This window comes from Erinaceus europaeus, chromosome 15 (genome assembly GCF_950295315.1).
Source record: "Erinaceus europaeus chromosome 15, mEriEur2.1, whole genome shotgun sequence".
Classification (NCBI taxonomy): Eukaryota; Metazoa; Chordata; class Mammalia; order Eulipotyphla; family Erinaceidae; genus Erinaceus; species Erinaceus europaeus.
The window spans coordinates 5,158,038-5,170,460 of record NC_080176.1 but is presented as its reverse complement, the minus strand read 5'-3'; the positions used below and the strand labels follow the sequence as shown (position 1 = coordinate 5,170,460).

At 48.4% G+C, this 12,423-nt stretch overlaps 1 protein-coding gene across 1 annotated transcript in view; it reads left to right on the top strand.

The window, feature by feature from the left end:
* FLYWCH1 (FLYWCH-type zinc finger 1) overlaps positions 1–12,423 on the top strand; it is a 133,833-nt gene that overhangs the window by 39,316 nt on the left and 82,094 nt on the right. The gene's annotated exons all lie outside the window — the stretch shown is intronic.

Genomic DNA, 12,423 nt, shown 5'->3' with positions numbered 1-12,423 from the left:
AAGCTCGCCTGCCTGGACACAGCCCACATGGGACCCAGGCTGGAAACATCTCCTTCCAAGCACTGCAGGGGCTGGCCCCGGGTTCAAGTCCCTCCTAGGCCAAGTCCTTCGTGTGATTTCTCTAATAAAGTCACCCCAGGTCACAGCCCCAGCGTTGGTTTTGCAGGGAGGATGGGGAGGAGGAAGCATCCAGGGAGCCCACACCAGGAGGCCTCAGAGAGGTGGGGTCACACAGCAGCAACTGGGGTAGAGAGACCCCCCTGGACACACAGGCCTGAGACTGTGGTCGAGGACAAGAGTCCACTGCTGTGGCGTCAGGACAGAAGGGCAGCGGGGCAGAGGCTTCTGGAGGGGACTCAGTGATGGAGGGGCATGTCCTGAGGTCCAGAGACTCCGGACAGCAGCTCCCCAGGGCTGCTGTGCTATGTGGGGTGGAGGAGAGGTTGAGAGGACACCCAATTGGCACCCTGCCCCTCACCCCCCTCCACTCCTCTACCTGGAGCCCAGCATCTACACTTCTTCTTCTTCTAGCGTTTGCCCTTCTTCCATAGCCAGTCAACAGCATCAGGTTGAGCCTGATGTCAAGTTTCGAGACCTCCTTTGAATCTGGAGAGGTGGCAGTCGTTGACTATGTGGGTCATAGTCTGTCTGTAGCTGCAGGGGCAGTTCAGGTCGTCTCTGGCTCCCCAGCGATGGAACATAGCGGCGCACTGGCCATGGCCTGTTCGATAGCGATGGAGGAGGGCCCAGTCATAACGTGCTAGGTCAAAGCCGGGTGGACGCTTGCAGGGGTCTGTGATGAGGTGTTTGTTCTTGACCTCAGCTGACTACACTGAATGCTCTCAACACTGAGCTGGGCAGGACTCTTGACAGACTCCTTCCACGGAATGTTCCAGACACACCTCAGGGAGGGCAGAGCTGGGGGATGCCTGCGGGTGGAGGCTGTGGAGGAGACAGAAACGGAGGAGCGAGCAGAGGGGGCCTGAGGAGCCCTGGAAGCAGGGAGGGCGGGAGGTTGAGGGCCAGGTGACGGGTCGGCTCAGGACAGCCTGCACTGACTCCCCAGCCCCAGAGCAGGCAGCACTGGCCGCCTTTGCTGCAACCAGCCAGCTTGCCCTGAGGGGCGCCCCAGGTCGGGACAAGGGGCTCAGTAGCTTCCCAGCCCCGCCTGCAGCGCCCCCTGCAGGCGCCTGGCCTCAGCATCCCCCCCCCCCCCCCCCCAAGAAGTCTCAGCCAGGTTGCTGCTCCAAGCCGCGTGGTCAGGTGTCAGTCTGTCAGCTCTGTGGGCGCAGGAAGATGACTTGCTGGGTGTCTGCACCTGCCACCCTCTTTGGAAAGTTCCGGAACCCACTGAGTCACTCCTGAGTCACCTCCGGGGGCGGAGGCCGAGGCGGCTCAGCCAGAGTGGGGGAGCCGGGGCTGGAGGGAGGGGACCCCACTCCCACACGGGGTGCTCCAAGCCACCCCTACTCAGGTCCCTGGGGCCCAGCAAAGCTCCGCCGTGCACTCAGGGGACACAGCTGGGTCTCCAGGCCTGGGGGCGGGCACCTGTCTGCTCCGCATGTGGGGAGGGGACAGAGGTCAGGATGTGGAAAGGGGGGGACAGACAGCTGGTCCCCGGCCAGGACACATGCAACCTGCCCGCTTTCACCCCACCTGACCCCCGAGATCCTCAGCACTGTGAAGACAGCAGCGTGGGGGGTGAATAATTTATTGAGGAGAAGAACTAGGCGGCGCGGCTACAAACGACTGTACAGAGCAGCTATGCACGAGCGGGCTGCCGGCTCGCGGGCGCCCCCAGCGGGCGGCGGCGGCGTCACAGGCCGGGCGGCCCGAGCCCGCGCATCCCCAGCGCGCCCCGCAGGACCAGCAGGCAGGTGGCCCCCCGCCAGCCACATCAGGGGGCTCCCGGAGTCGCCCTCCAGGCGACGGGAAGGGGGTTAGGACAGAGGAACCCGGACTTACAGGGCAGCCTGATCTGCACAAGGGGGCAGGGGGTGCAGCCAGAGCCTCTGCCCTGGGAGGGCGGGCAGGGCAGGTGCAGCCAGAGAACCGGGTCGGGAGGTGCCTGAGAGCAGCGACCCTGTGTTCAAGGCCAGCGGAGGCGGTCCGGACTCTCACCTCAAAGCAGACGCCCATGTCTCTCTGCCAGGAGCCGGCACCTTGCGCCATGCCTTATGGCGGACCTGCGGGGCGGGGTGGGGTGGGGGCTGCCTGGGCTGGAAGGAGCGGGGCCCTCACTACTCACCGCTCTACCTAGAATGTTTCCTTCAGGAATGTTTATCATTATTACTTAATACTTTAACTTATTTTAATGAAAGCGATACAGAATGAATGAAACATAGATAAGAAAGGGACAGGTAGTGACACAACTGACTGAGCACACATGTTACAGTGCACAAAGACCCGGGTTCAGGCCCTCAGACCCCACCTGCTGGGGGAAGGCAATGATGCGGATCTCTATTTCCCCTTCCCCTATTCATTTATCATTTGTTTCTATCCAAAATAAATAAATATGTTTTTAAAAATCAAAGAAAGGGTCCTTCCCTCTCCCGGATCAACTAGGAATACCGAAGGAGACCACCTGGGACCGCAACAAGGCAGGACTAGAATGACCACAGGAACTCACCAAATCACCTGTGAGTGCAAACACACGTGGCTGGTGACAGAGAGGAGCCTAGGGAAAAACTAAGTGGCTGGTAACAGTCCGAGGGTCTGTCAGTTGAGACACCACCTCCAGTCTGTTCCACCAACAAAGGGACAGCTAAAGGGAGGAGAGGACTCCCCAAAGACTCACCAAGTGTAACCCTGAGTCTCCATTGCTACTGCCCTCAGAATCTGGAGCAGTGGCAGGGAGGGACTCCAGGGGACAGAGATCTAACCAGGAAACTCAGGAGAAGACCTACACCTCGGTGGCAGAGCTGTGGGGCTGTGAAAGTCCCTTTGCATAACCACTGAACTATCTCTGCCACACCCTGCCTTATCTCTTGGTCAGGAGTCAGTGATTAAGCTAAGAAGCCTACAGCAAAGGTGGGCATGAGGAATAATATCATTGCAAGACTGGCCAGCTCCTCATGGGGCGCGAGCACTTCCACACTACGATCATCCTCTCTGGCATTATGCTATTCCACTGCAGAATACTGTGCCCCAGTATGGTTCCGTAGCCCCCATGTCCACTTGGTCGATTCCAAATTATATTCCTCCATGAGGATAATTTCTGGAACAATCCGTTCCACCATGGTTCCATGGCTGCCAGTTCTTAGCAACATCGCCCCACCAGATATTCGTCGGGATGCGGCATCATCTAAGTTCATTTCCCACGTCTATGCTCGACTGGACCTGCCAATATACGTGGATATCTTCGCCCACCCTATCCAACGCTTGACGTCTCGTCACCCAATCTGCTCCCCTACGCCTACACTGAACTTCTCTGTTCCAGACTCTTGGAAACAGAGTTGGCGTTCAGCTGAGGTAAAGAACAAACACCTCATCACAGACCCCTGCAAGCATCAACCCGGCTTTGACCTAGCACGTTATGATTGGGCCTTCCTCAATCGCTATCGAACAGGCCATGGGCGTTGCACCGCTATGTTCCATCGCTGGGGAGCCAGAGACGACCCGAACTGCCCCTGCAGCTACAGACAGACTATGACCCACATAGTCAACGACTGCCACCTCTCCAGATTCAAAGGAGGTCTCGAAACTTTACATCAGGCTCAACCTGACGCTGTTGACTGGCTACGGAAGAAGGGCAAACGCTAGAAGAAGAAGAAGCCTACTTATAGTTTAGAAGCCCTCAGGCTCCCATAGCCTACAGAGAAGAAAAAAAAAAGAGGCTTTTAAATCACTGAGCTCCAACTCAGGGATTAAAATACTTTTGAAACAACTATTAACTTCCACCACTGTGAACCCTTTAATTATCTTACTTAGACACAAGTCAATCCAGGAAATAGTGATCAGTAATTTAAAAAGTACTAAGAGAGGGAACTCATAACATAATATATAAAATGGGTAAACCAACAAGAAGAAATACTGGAGAAATGAACCAGGGCAACAGTCCGGCTAAAAGCCCCCCAAAGGGTGAAGCACAAAACAACGAGTTCAACATCCAAACATTAGCTAAGGAAATAATCACAGGAGTGAGTAAAGAGTTTGAAAGAATTGTCATCAGAAATACAGGAACAACAAATGAGACTCTGGAAGAAAACACTAACTTTCTCAAGGTTGCTAGAGAGTTGAAAGCTGAAATAGCTGAGCTAAGAACACAACTAGCTGAACAAGCTAAAACAGTATCAGAACAGGGTAACAAAATAGATGAACTCCAGAAAACAGTAGAGGGCAGAGAGAATAGAATCAGTGAGGCTGAAGACAGAATTAGCAAGATTGAGGATGAATTAGAGACAACTAAAAAAGAAGAGATCTCAAAAAGATTAAGAGATGCTGAAAACAACAACAGAAACCTATGGGATGACTTCAAAAGAAACAATATACACATTATTGGCTTACCAGAGGAAGAAAGAGAGGGGAGAGGAAGAAAGCATTCTTTAGGCCATAATAGCTGAAAACTTCTCTAGTCTAGACAACATCAAAGACATAAATATTCAAGAAGCCCAGAGGGTCCCAAACAGAATTAACCCAGACTTAAAGATACCAAGACACATCATATTTAGAATGGAAAGGAATAAGGATAAAGAAAAGATCCTGGGGAGTCAGGAGGTGGCGCAGTGGGTTAAGTGCACGTGGCACAAAGCGTAGGGACCGGCGTAAGGATCCCGGTTCGGGTCCCCAGCTCCCCACCTGCAGGGAAGTCGCTTCACAGGTGGTGAAGCAGGTCTGCAGGTGTCTATCTTTCTCTCCGCTCTCTCTCTGTCTTCCCCTCCTCTCTCCATTTCTCTCTGTCCTATCCAACAACAAAGCAACGTCAACAATGGCAATAATAACTGCAACGAGGCTGCAACAACTAGGGCAACAAAAAAAAGGGGGAAAATGGCCTCCAGGAGCGGTGGATTCATGGTGCAGGCACCGAGCCCAGCAATAACCCTGGAGGAAAAAAAAAGAAAAGAAAAGATCCTGAAGGCTGCAAGAGAAAAATAAAGAGTCACCTACAGAGGAAAACCCATAAGATTAGCAGCAGACTTCTCCACACAAACACTACAGGCCAGAAGAGAATGGCAAGATATCTATCGAGTGCTCAATGAGAAAGGCTTTCAACCAAGAATACTATATCCTGCTAGACTGTCATTCAGACTAGATGGAGGCATCAAAACCTTCTCAGACAAGCAACAGTTGAAGAATCAACTATCACCAAGCCTGCCCTGAAAGAAGTTCTGAAAGGTCTCCTATAAACAGTCAGATCATCATAAATAGGACATATATCAGAACACTCTAAAACTCTACAAGAATGGCGTTAAAATATCTTCAATCTTTTATATCAATAAATGTCAATGGCCTGAACTCACCTATTAAAAGACACAGAGTAGGAAGATGGATCAGAAAATACAACCCAACAATATGCTGTCTACAGGAAACCCACCTAACTCAACAAGACAAACACAGACTTAAAGTGAAAGGATGGAAAACTATCATACAAGCCAATGGCCCACAAAAAAGGGCAGGAACAGCTATTCTCATATCTGACACAACAGACTTTAAAATAGATAAGGTTAAAAAAGATAGGAATGGACACTACTTAATGCTCAGAGGATCAGTCAATCAAGAGGACTTAACAATTATTAACATCTATGCACCCAATGAGAAGCCATCTAAATACATCAAACATCTACTGAAAGAGATACAGCAATATATTAATAGCAACACAGTCATAATAGGGGACTTACAACACCCCACTCTCTCAACTTGACAGATCATCCAGGTAGAAAATCAATAAAGACATAAGGGAGCTAAATGAAGAGATAGACAAACTAGAACTATTGGACATTTTCAGAGTCATTCATCCCAAGAAACTGGAATACACATTTTACTCAAATCCACATGGGTCATTCTCAAGGACAGATCATATGTTAGGCCACAAAGACAGCATCAGCCAATTCAAGAGCACTGAAATCATCCCAAGCATCTTCTCAGACCACAGTGGAATTAAACTAACACTTAACAATCAACAAAAGATTAGTAACAGTCCCAAAATGTGGAAGCTCAACAGTACACTTCTTAACAACTTCTGGGTCAAAGAGGAAATAAAGGAAGAAATCAAAATGTTTCGAGACTTCAATGAAAATGAAGACACAAGCTATCAAAATATTTGGAACACAGCTAAGGCAGTACTGAGAGGGAAGTTCATAGCTATACAAGCACACATTAGGAAACAAGAAAAAGCACAAATAAACAGCCTGATTGCACATCTTAAAGACCTAGAAGAAGAAGAACAAAGGAACCCTAAAGCAACGAGAAGGACAGAAATCACTAAAGTTAGGGCAGAAATAAATAACATTGAGAATAGGAAAACCACACAAAAGATCAACAAAAGTAAATGTTGGTTCTTCAAAAGAGTGAACAAAATTGACAAACCTTTAGCCAGACTCACAAAACAAAGAAGGGAGAAGATCCAAATAAATTGGATAGTAAATGAAAGAGGAGATATCACAACAGACACTGCAGAAATTCAACATATCATGCGAGGCTTCTATGAACAACTATATGCCACCAAGCTAGAGAACCTGGAAGAAATGGACAATTTCCTAGATACCTACCAACTTCCAAAACTAAGTAAAGAGGAAGTGGATAACATGAACAGGCCCATCGCAGCTAATGAAATTGAAACAGTTATCAAAAATCTCCCCAAAAATAAAAGTCCTGTACCAGATGGTTTTACAAATGAATTCTACAAAACCTTCAAAGAAGAACTAATACCTCTACTTTTAAAAGTCTTCCAGAAGATAGAAGACACTGGAATACTCCCTGCCAGCTTATATGAAGCCAACATCATCCTGATACCAAAAGCAGACAGGGACACAACCAAAAAAGAAAACTACAGACCAATATCTCTTCTTCTTTTTCTAGCGTTTGCCCTTCTTCCGTAGCCAGTCAACAGCGTCAGGTTGAGCCTGATGTAAAGTTTCGAGACCTCCTTTGAATCTGGAGAGGTGGCAGTCATTGACTATGTGGGTCATAGTCTGTCTGAAGCCGCAGAGGCAGTTCGGGTCGTCTCTGGCTCCTCAGCGATGGATCTGCCTGATGCTGTCTCGCCAACTGACCAATAAGAACGCGTTTGGCAAAGGACAGCCCCTCAACATTAAGTTGGAGGAATTGAATTGAGAGCCCAGAAGTGAGCCCCACACCTATGGACATCTAATCTTTGACAAAGGGGCTCAGACTATTAAATGGGGAAAGCAGAGTCTCTTCAACAAATGGTATTGGAAACAATGGGTTGAAACATGCAGAAGAATGAAACTGAATCACTGTATTTCACCAAATACAAAAGTAAATTCCAAGTGGATCAAGGACTTGGATGTTAGACCACAAACTATCAGATACTTAGAGGAAAATATTGGCAGAACTCTTTTCCGCATACATTTTAAAGACATCTTCAATGAAACGAATCTAATTACAAAGAAGACTAAGGCAAGTATAAACCTATGGGACTACATCAAATTAAAAAGCTTCTTCACAGCAAAAGAAACCACTGCCCAAACCAAGAGGCCCCTCACAGAATGGGAGAAGATCTTTACATGCCATACATCAGACAAAAGTCTAATAACCAACATATATAAAGAGCTTGCCAAACTCAACAAGACAAAAAATAACCCCATCCAAAAATGGGGGGAGGACTTGGACAGAATATTCACCACAGAAGAGATCCAGAAGGCTGAGAAACACATGAAAAACTGCTCCGAGTCTCTGATTGTCAGAGAAATGCAAATAAAGACAACAACGATGTTGTATGCTTTACATTGGGTTCTAGTTCTCCCCCACCGAGAGAATTGGATCAGTCCAGTTAAATTTCGCGGGCCCGCTTGGCCCCGCCCCAAGGAACCCCGCCAGAGTTCCAGAGTTCCTGAGCTGCAGAGTAAGAGAGAGTGCTTGTGCCGCCGCAAAGAGACAGCAGAGTTCTGTTTGGTGATTAGCTTGTCTTAGTTTATGAATCGTTGTTCCTGAATAAAGAAATACAGCTTCCCTGCCCAGCCGTTGTTTCTGCGTCTCTGTTACCCACCCGTGAAGATAGCCCGGCCGGCTAGAGCCTCCGAATTTTAACAACAAATGGCGCCCAACGTGGGGCTGACCTGCACAACTCTCAGATAAGTAAAGACAATTTGGCTGCCTATGCACTATGGCCTTCTCTTCTGCTTGTGAAGACATCTCCAAAGGCCTCTGCTCTTTCTTCACGAGACTGTTTTGCTGTTTCCGGAACATTTATCTCTGGACCACTCTGTGGTTTCCACTCGCTCGGGCAAACTCAGAACAGCCAGCGGGAATAGCCAGTGGGTGGGAGGCGAGGCGCGGAGCTGCTGTTTCCACCTGGTTAAACAGCCAGCCAGCCAGCCAGCCAGCTGCGCCCACACAACCCCGCGCAACGCGCCCGCAGCCCCGCAGCCCCGCAGCCCCGCAGCCCGCAGGAGGCTGACGCCAGCACACAAGAGCCCCAAGAGCCCCGCAGCCCGCAGGAGGCTGACGCCAACATGCTGGAGCCCGATGCCAACATGCTGGAGCCCGATGCCAACACGCAAGAGCCCAAGGCCAGCCCACAGGAGCCGGCTCTCCACCGCGTGGCGCAGGGCACTGGACGCGTGATCCCTCCACGCTGCTCGGCCACTGCGAGTAGGGCAGCAGACATGACAGGGCCATGGGGCAGGGCCGCAGAGGCCTATCATGGCCGCCACCCCTGGGCACCTAGGCCCGCGCCTTCTACAAAACTGGCCTGCCTGCCCTCTTGCTATAAATTCTGGAACGCTCCCAGACCTCCCGGACCCCCGGGCTCCCTGCCGAAACTGGGCACACGAGATCTCCAGCTGCCGGTCCAGTCTGAAGGCAGACAAGCTGGAGTACGCAGAGATTTGTGCAGAGATCTCAACCTGCAATTCCTAGAAGTGAAGCTGCGCGAGAAGCCACCTCTGGATGGTGAACCCCCCCCCCAACAACTAAGACAGTACAGATTTAAATTCGTGTTTAAAATGACATGTCTTCGTAACAAAGGTTTCTCTCCTTGTGTATTAATGACCATGTTTATGTATATGTTTAAAGTTTGGTAAACAGTAACTTTAAGGCTAAATTCTTACTAGTCAAAGTTAAATAATAAAGGTTTTCAACGTAATTCTCATAAAGATAAAATTAACTTACATTTAAAGTCTGAGGTAAAAATTAGTTAACAATCAATATATTTTAACTAAGTTAGGCTAAACAAAAGGTTAAATAGACTTGTTGATATGTAAAACTCTCCATTACCTTCTCTATTAGAAATGGTAGATCGCACAATGGCTATGCTAATTATTCTCATGCCTGAGGTTTCCTTTCCTGACTCCATCTTGAATGGGTGTAACAAAAGGTTAAAAAGACATTGTTGCTATGTAAAAGTCTCAAATTCCTTCTCTATTAGAGATATGCTAATAACAAGTTTTGTTTCATAGTAAGTAAATTGCAGCCAGCTGCCTTTGGGACTCTAGGCCGTTCCCGCCCCCATGCAAATGCCCGTCAAAGAAAGTACGCCCCCCAGAGGCAAGAGATGTTTTTTTTAAGCTGATAAAGTTTAGCCCACAGAGGCAGATATGGCCACCTCAGGCCTTCCCTTGGCAACACGCTGGTTCTTGTTACTTGCTTACAAGTTTCTCCATGTTTGTGCCAGTTTCTTTTTTAAAAATGCCTGTATGATATATGTTTCTGTTCACCCCACACCCTTGATACTGTAGCCATTTAGTTAAAAAGAAAAGGGGGAATTGTTGTATGCTTTACATTGAGTTCTAGTTCTCCCCCACCGAGAGAATTAGATCAGTCCAGTTAGTTTCGCGGGCCTGCTTGGCCCCGCCCCGAAGGAACCCCACCAGAGTTCCTGAGTTCCTGAGTTCCAGAGTTGGAGAGAGTGCTTGCGCCGCCGCAAAGAGACAGCAGAGTTCTGTTTGGTGATTAGTTTGGTTTAGTTTATGAATCATTGTTCGTGAATAAAGAAATACAGCTTCCCTGCCCAGCCATTGTCTCCGTGTCTCTGTTACCCGCCCATGAAGATAGCCCGGCCGGCTAGAGCCTCCGAATTTTAACAACACAACGAGATACCACTTCACTCCTGTGAGAATGTCAGACATCAGAAAAGGTAATAGCAGCAAATGCTGGAGAGGGTGTGGGTCAAAGGAACCCTCCTACACTGCTGGTGGGAATGTCAATTGGTCCAGTTGACACAGAGACCAACTGGTCAATTGGTCTCTGTGGAGAACAGTCTGGAGAACTCTCAGAAGGCTAGAAATGGACCTACGCTATGATCCTGCAATTCCTCTCCTGGGGATATATCCTAAGGAGCCCAACACTTCCATCCAGAAAGAAATGTGTACACATATGTTCTTGGCAGCACAATTTGTAATAGCCAAAACCTGGAAGCAACCCAGGTGTCCAACAACAGATGAGTGGCTGAGCAAGTTGTGGTATATATACACAATGGAATACTACTCAGCTGTAAAAAATGGTGACTTCACCGTTTTCAGCCGATCTTGGATGGACCTTGAAAAAATCATGTTGAGTGAAATAAGTCAGAAACAGAAGGATGAATATGGGATGATCTCACTCTCAGGCCAAAGTTGAAAAACAAGATTAGAAAAGAAAACACAAGTCGAACCTGAAATGGAATTGGAGTATTACACCAAAGTAAAAGACTCGGGGGAGAATACAGGTCCAAGAAGGATTCAGAGGACCTAGTGGGTGTTGTATTGTTATATGGGAAACTGGGGAATGTTATGCATGTACAAACTATTGTACTTACTGTTGAATGTAAAACATTAATTCCCCAATAAAAAAAAAAAAAGAAATCAAAGAAAGAGGTTAAGTGCACGTGGCACAAAGTGCAAGGACCAGCATAAGGATCCTGGTTCAAGCCCCGGCTCCCCACCTGCTGAGGAGTCTCTTCACAGGTGGTGAAGCAGGTCTGCAGGTGTCTTTCTCTCCCCATCTCTGTCTTCCCTTCTTCTCTCCATTTCTCTCTGTCCTATCCAACAACAACGACATTATCAACAACAACTACAACAACAATGAAAAACAACAAGGGCAACAAAAAGGGAAAATAAATATTTTTAAAAATGAAAGAAAGATACTAGGACACTGCTCAGGTATGACTGATGGTGGTACTGGGGATTGAACCTGGAGCCTCAGAAGTGCAAACATGAAAGCCTTTTGCATCACTGTAATGCCTATTTTCAAAGCTTTTTAAAAAATATCTATTTATGTGTTCCTTTTCCACTTTTTAGAGAACCATGTTAAAATATATATATATATATATATATATATATATATATATATTTTTACTCCCTTTTGTTGCCCTTGTTGTTTTTTATTGTTGTAGTTATTGTTATTGATGTCGTTGTTATTGGATAGAGCAGAGAGAAATGGAGAGAGGAGGGGAAGACAGAGAGAGAGGGGGAGAGAAAGACAGACACCTGCAGACCTGCTTCACCGCCTGTGAAGCGACTCCCCTGCAGGTGGGGAGCCGGGGCTCTAACCAGGATCCTTATGCCGGTCCTTGTGCTTTGCGCTACGTGCGTTTAAGCCGCTGCAAAGCTTTTTAATTTACTTCTGAGAGAGAGAGAAAGCCTGAGCAGCACACTGGCATATGCAGTGCCGGGACTCAGGACCTCGTGTCTGAGAGTCCAAGGCTCAATCCACTGCACCACCTTTTGGGCCACCAGTTTATGAGTATTTGAATTAATTTATTGATTTAGGAGCAAGAAACTCCAGTACGTTACTACGATCTAAAGTGCTGGACCTCAAACCTGGGCCTTCAGGATGCACAAGGGTCTCCGCAGTAGCTAACATCCAGGGTTCCTGGTGGAAGAGGGGGCAGGCCTCAGGGGGTGAAGGCAGGAAAAGGCGGGCTTGCGACACGGACACCATAAAAGAGCCATCAAGGGAGTCGGCGGTAGCGCAGTGGGTTAAGCGCACGTGGGGCTAAGCACAAGAAGAGGCGTAAGGAATCCGGTTCGAGCCCCGGCTCCCCACCTGCAGGGGAGTCGCTTCACAGGCGGTGAAGCAGGTCTGCAGGTGTCTGTCCTCCCCCCCCCCCCCCGTCTTTCCCTCCTCTCTCCATTTCTCTCTGTCCTATCCAACAACGACATCAATAACTACAACAACAATAAACACAATAAGGACAACAAAAGGGAAAATAAGTAAATAAATATTTAAAAAAAAAAAAGAGTCATCAAAGAGCCAGGTCAGAGGTCAAGGGAAGGGGCCCCGGGGGGCCGCAGGGTTCTGCCTTTGTCCCCCAGGGGTCGCCCG